We start from the raw sequence: 7,195 nt of genomic DNA on the forward strand, positions 1-7,195 counted from the left end.
TTACCATTCTAGCTCTTACTGTCAATAGTTGGGAGAATCACTGAGGATCCAGAAAGACAGTGTTTGTTTAGCCAGTGTGACAAACCAAAGAGAGCAGAGTATTTTGTGTCATGGAAATCCATCTCATGACTTAGGAGCGATGAACTTGACATGTTCTGTGTCCTCTTCCTGGTAGGTGTTGGCTCACAGTCTGTGTAAAAATCTGACATCCACACTTTAGCGCAGGCTGGCATTTCTTCTTTCCTAGTGCTTTAAACTTATTTTGTCTTTCAGTGAAATTAGCCAAACAGATTATTGTCCTGATGCACCAATACATGGTAATCATTCTGTCCTTTATAATACTCTACTAAGAGTAGACTTTTTTAGGTGAGCTCATGTTTATTTATATACTTTTTCACTCTTTCTGTGGAACAGTTTCACTGAGGCACAGTTCCAAATTCTTGCTGTGTTATCAGTCTACTCACGTTAAGAAGAGCTTTGGGAAATAAGCTGTAAATTGTAATGTGCTTATGAACACAAAAACCACTGTGCTATGGGTATGTATTGAGAATATTGAGAAGAAAACTTAGAATTGTCAATAATAATTATTCTAGTTGATTCCAAGGATACTTTAATACTGTGAAATCATAAGGACTTTTAAACCTATTGCAGTGAATAAGTGCAACACTTCATGCAGAATGGATATAAGAGAAATTTATACTCGAAAACATACCATTGGAACTTTAAAAACATAACTATAGTAGACAAATAAGGGAAACAAAGCCATACATCAGTCTTAGTGACAACCCCTGAGACATGTGAAACACAAATTGCATTTTCTAGAACCAAATAAAACCTTTAAGAAAGTATCTTAAAGGGAAGGTCCAAATTTTAGTAAAGACTAGCCAGAGATGCTAAATTTTAGTTACTGCCAACACAAGTAGTAGGAAAAAAAATAATTGTCAATGAAACAGGAGAAGCCTGGTTATCCTTACCCTCTGTGCTTTTCCTGCTCAAATGGTAATCGGGTGCAAGTAAAATGGCAGTCTATAATAAGTATGCTGTGTGGTACAGACTGTAACTATTATTCACTTTACAGTGGGATTGCTGCAGTCCATGTAGTCTGGTTCAGACCTGTACTGTCAGTATTGCTGTGATTTTTAAGCCAGTGCTTCTTGGTGAAATGGCAGAGCACCAGCTCTGAGTTACCTGCTGCACCATTTCCTCAGGCATCAGCTTGCTGAACAGCATGCTCTGGCTAACTTGTAAGTCTTTGCACAAGTTCCCCAGTTGTAAGGATGGATGGAAGACAGCTCTAAAAATTATTAGTGTTCCCATTTAATGGGTAACGTTACACCAGAGAGCATTTTCTGACTGTTAGGGGAACACCACAGGGTGATGTGACAGGGGAGCTGCTCCGCAGCCTCTGCATCTGCACTGCAGTAGTTTACAACCCTTCTCCACAGTACAAAAACCACAGTAAAAACCAAAAACCTACCCTTCTCCACAGTACAAAAACCAGTCACCGAACTTTCAAGTTGTCCGTTCAGTCGTAATTATGTGTTTTGCTTTTCTGTGCGTGTTTCATTTTAGATAAGCCTGATTATATGTAACACTTTAATTAATTTCTCTTTTTTTTCTTTCTTTTTAACAGAATTTAACAGAAGGCTGGGAGCACACTGCTGAGCAACCTCAGGTGGCTATTTTCATCTGCTCTGATAACAATATGCATTCCGAGCAAAGATATTTGTTCTCTCCCTAGGAGATAACTTTAATGCGCATTCACTGTGTTCACTGTGTTCATTGTGTGAGTTAGAGGAGCTTTCATGCTTCTAATTCCAATCTGTTTGATCTCCTACTTAAATTCTAAAATAAGTCTAGTAACTCATGCAGCTAGTATATGTTGACTAAGAATGTATTGATAGTTTGTTCCATTTCCTTCTGTAGAAAAGAAGTAATAATGACAACAGGTTCAAGCCCCGCTGAGCCTGTTATTTCTCTGAATTTTTGTAGGTGAAGAGGAATCTGAAAGCACATTAATTAACTAAAATGCAATTCAACCTTATTTTGGTACTGCTCTTCTATCATTTACAAGTAGAAAAGACTTACTTCTTCAGTTACTCTAGCCCTCATTTACCAAACATTTTGCATGTCAAGGAGAATAGTAAATCTTTTATGACACCAGCTACCAGGGAGAGTAAGCTCCTAATATAACCAAAGCACAAAAGGACTTAAACTCATAAACTAAATTAAATCATCCAAACTCATCTCATCAATAGATATGAAGGAACAGGCAGAATAGAGAAATCAGTTTAGCATCTTAGTAGATACGGGGTCTCACTATTGTCTTGCAGTGCTTTTCTACTGTGTAGATAATAAAACCGAGCACCACCACAGTTCATACCAATCCAGATACAGTTATTAAAAGATAAAGTCACCAGGGAGGTAGGAGATGTGATGTTGAAATAGCCATTCACTGTGGTGTCACAAGTGAAATAAATGCGTAGGAACTCACTGTCCTTGTATGAACTGCAGAATCCCTGTGCTGTGCAGTGGGACTGGGAAGGTGCTCAGAAGATTCGAGGGCACAGAGTTGAGGAGTGCGCTGCAGGGAACGAGTGTGTGTGCTGGCCTGTGATGGATGGCAGCCTCCTGAAACAGCTGACATAATTGCTGACATAAAGCAGCAATTTGAGATTATACTTTAAAAACTGGATCATACTGAAAATATTTAAAGCCAAAAAGAAGAGAGAAATAAAACAGTGCTGGTTGTGGCCTGGCTTTTTCTTTCAGGTGTCCGGAATGACTTGTTTTCCAGTGGAGCTTATGGATAAAGTGCAGCTTAAAATATTTGTTAAGGAACCTTGATAAACTTCTTCCAATTATTTCTGTAATTATTTGAAATGCAGATAATTCTAATCCTCTTCTGTAATTATGCTGCTTGTTTCAAAAATCTGATCTCATTAACACAATTAAACCAAAATGAGACATAATTTACTTAATGGAGTAGGTTGTGTGGACGTTCAGTTTTGTTAAGAGAGCTAAGTTACAAGTATGAAAAAAACCAATATGCAATTAATGCTGCCTTGATAGTAATTACAAAAATAACTGAACCCTTTCAAGAGAGAATAATTTTATTTTGTTTTTCAAGCAATTACCCTAATGTAATTGCTGCTTATAATCTGGTCTGCTTGATACAAACTCAGGATTTCATAGAATGTTCAGAGTGTCATGGAGGAATATCACAGCTTTGCACACTCTTTGGAAAAATGCCTATACATTGGTGATGTTCTTATAGTATTTCTCCATCAAACAATTTGGAATTGCCTTCCTGTGATACCAAATTGCTCATATTTATTTCCATCACATTTCATAAAATGAATGTGAATTACGACAGGGTTTTTCCAGCTCTACAACAGAATGTATAACAAATACCTAAAGAAGAGGAAGAAAAATAGATCACTGTGAAGTTTAGTAATGACCTGTAATGGATCAAGGCAGAAATAGTATTAAAGTTGGTGCAGCAAAGTACCCTTGAGAATTTTCTTCTCTTTCAGGAAGAGTGTAGTTGTCACTAAATGTAAACGTTATTAAATGCAGCTAGATAGTGCTGTGCAGTGATGCGATAAAACTAGAGATGAACAGTGCGAGGCTGAGACAAATCATGTGTTACCACACCTAATGTTTTCTACCCAACTTTTCTTTAATGCTGGCTGTCAAAACACAACAATGGTGATTATATGGGATTGCAGTCTTGTTGATTTGTGCAAATCTGTACATGCACTGAAACTGATATATACTGAAAACCAGATAAATGCATATAAGTTACTTGTGGAACTGCTAAAATTATAGTCTTAGTTTAAAGAAATCTCAACCAAATAAATCCATAGATAGAGATACCCATAAAAGAAGCATAAGCTTTTATAAGTTACAAAAAATAGACAGAGGGGGAACAGATGTGAATAAAGTAATAAAATGACACATAATCAGAATAAGACAGGTATTACACATGGACAGGCTAAGGTTCCAAGTTATTTTAATGTTTTAATACTAATATTGACAGAATCCATAATCTTTGTCAATATTGCAGTATCATTGTCTTCATTTTTCTACTGCATATTTTTAAAAATTGCAATATTTTTTGATTACACACAGTAAAACTTTATCAAAACTTTATTTTGGTGGTGTTACATGAGTTTTTTGTCATCCAGTTCTGTCAAAAGCATTGAACTGAATGAACATATCTATAGCTCCAGCATATATAATGTCCGTATCATATGTTTTGAAATGGGATACAAAGGCTGGACACTTGGCTAGAGCAGTGATTTAGTTTGGCACCATTCTTTTAAAGTCATTTTAAAATGCTCTGCAAATCACCCTGAAGTAGAGCACCGAGGATAGGTTCTGCTGGTTATGTTTTCAAAGTGGATGTTGTGATGTGATAATTAATTCCCCATGGCCAGTAGATGCTAGAGCATACACATATGTATCTTCATATATAGTCTTCTAATATATACATATATTTATGTGAACACAAAAGTGTGTGACTGAAAATCAGGTCTCAAAATTTTAAATTAGTCCTATGTGAACATCAAAGTATAACTCTAAACTGTGTGGATTTTATCTTAACAAGTTAGTGGCATGGACACAATCGGTTAAAAAAAGAGTCTACATCCATCATTTTGCTTTCAGTCCTATACAGTCTACTGTTTTGCTGAGATGCAAGGGTGTTATTTAATGGAAATGAGAGATGCAATTTACTCATAGTTATCATAAAAAGGGTTAATGGAGAATGTAGAAGTGAGAAACATTCCACTATTGCTTTTATAGACCCATAATTTGAGGATTACTGCTCAAAAACCCAGATGAAATTATTTTACAATCATGGATCCATTAAAGGTTTAAGAATTGTCTGGTTAGATTGGGAAGAATTTAGTTGTGAAAAAAAAAAGTGTGATTTATTATGCTATTTAAAATTGCACAGACATGTCAAATAGGCTGTATCTGCAAAACAGGCAGGTTGGGCAGAATGTGGGGCCTTCTCACCTACAGGCAAACGTAGTTTGTACTGACCCACTTATTATTTTTGCATCTTTAGCACATGTAATGGTCTTAATTTTAATGAAACCGGGCAGAAACACTAATTAATGTGGAGGTTTTAGTATTTATTCTTTGTCTGTGGGAGGGAGAGATTAGGAGAAAAAAAAAAACAACACAAAAACCAACAAAACAGGCTTAAGCTTAAAAATAAAAATAGTTTTATTAACACACATTAAAGGAATAAAAAAAAAAGTTGAGAAAAAGAAAACTTAAACTAAATCAGAATGACACTTTAAAACACCCTTCTCTCCTTTGACAAACTATTAACTTTCTTTTTAAACTATTAACTTTCTTTTTAAACAACATAGAAAGACACAACTTGAGATTTTTCAGTCAGTTTCACTATTTAGACATAAGCACTCATTACTTTAGGAGAAGAGTCCCTCTAAGGTTTTTTTATGAAGATGTTTGCCACAAGACAAAATAGTCCAGTGCTCCCAATGTCACACATCTGCTGCTGCCTGGAGTTTTTGCAGACTGTGATGTTCTATCAGCAAAGCCTCTCAGTGTATCTGGGGTACTGTTTACAAATACTTCTTCTAGTCTAAAATCATCTTTATCTCAAAGGTGAGACCTCCTTTTGACCCAGGAGCGAGGGCTTTAAAGTTCCCAAATAAATCTCAATTACATCAGTCCTCAATTTTGATTAGAATTAGCATTCTACCCAACAACACTAAGATGCTAAAAAGAACAGTCCATTTCTCCATAGTTTACCCCAGAGAAGTCTGGTTAAAAATGTCCACTTCTTCAATCCTATTCCAATATTATTAGTTCTTTCACTTCTAATCTAACTGACTTCATTCGATGTCTGTTCCACGTACCCTGTGCTTTCCTTCTTCTTTCTCTCAAGGAAGAGTTGTGCTTTAGAAGCTCCATGTTTCTAGGGAAGGGTTAAATCCGCCCAGGCCTCAAGGGCCATGTGCATGCCCCGGGCTGTATGAGGCTGAAGAAAATGCAAAGCTGTGCTGATGGAGGAAGCTGGTAGATGTCCTTTTTTCCACCCCTCGGTCTTATGTAAGGCAGTCCAGCTCGGAGCTGCCATAAGGCTGTAAACATGTAGCATCACTGAGCTGTTCTTTTTTACCTTCCAGCTGGCAGCCAGGAGAAAAGAGCTCAACCCAGACCACTCCCATGCGAGCAAGCAGCTCTCAGAGGGGCAGCAGGGCCCGACCCGTGCTCACCCGCTGCCTAGGATGATACCTCATTGCTGATTCTGAAGCAAGCAAGAGACCGATTTGCTGCAGAATGGAGTTTTAAATGTCCTTTCCAAAGCTGCATTGACATCCTTTTTGGTCAAACTGGCTGCCAATATCTTGGCTAGCTTTCTCATAGGTCCCTGTCCTCCAGCCCCCCAAAACCACTCCACTGTCCTGGCAGGAAAAAACATTTCACATTTCTCTATAACCAGAAAACAAAACTGTGCCAACCTATAATAGCACAGTAGAAGTATTTATTATGACATCAATTTCTCTTATTCTAGGTTCACCTGACATGATACTATTGATCCTCAGGCCAATCATCCATTAGGCATTCATTAAGAGCCAGAGTGATAGGCTAATACGAATTACAATTATAATAATTCCAATGAAGGAATTGATAAGGAAAAGATAAGGCACAGGTCTGTAACTCAGCAAGGGTAAGAATCTCCTCAAACTCTGATGTACTATTATAACCACACTATATTGTTGAAATTAAAAGGCCTAAAGCACTGGTACTGGTTCTCACGGACAGTATGTGAGTATCTGCAAATGTGAAAACAAGGGAAAGTTCAGTAAACGTGAGGTAGAACTGGTTCACTGTAGCTGTTTAGGGCAACCTGAGCAGGTTGACAGTGTCACCTTGCACTGTTTTGCAATTCTCTTTATGAAGTTCCCAGTTACCTTCTGTCACCTTGCTGCTTGTAAACACATTAAGTTTTGTCCATTTTCAGTGGGACAGGATGGGTTTATGACGTTTATACTAACTGAAATTGGCTGCCTTGCTCTAAATACGTTACCTGTTTGATGACAGATGACTTGTTCCACGGTCGGCCGGGCTTGGAAGAATCCGGGCCTGGGTCCCAACACTTGGTACGCGTGAAAGGACCGTGAGAACTCTAAGGACAGCCGGGTTGCTA

Source organism: Hirundo rustica, chromosome 11, assembly GCF_015227805.2.
Source record: "Hirundo rustica isolate bHirRus1 chromosome 11, bHirRus1.pri.v3, whole genome shotgun sequence".
In the NCBI taxonomy this organism is placed as follows: domain Eukaryota; kingdom Metazoa; phylum Chordata; class Aves; order Passeriformes; family Hirundinidae; genus Hirundo; species Hirundo rustica.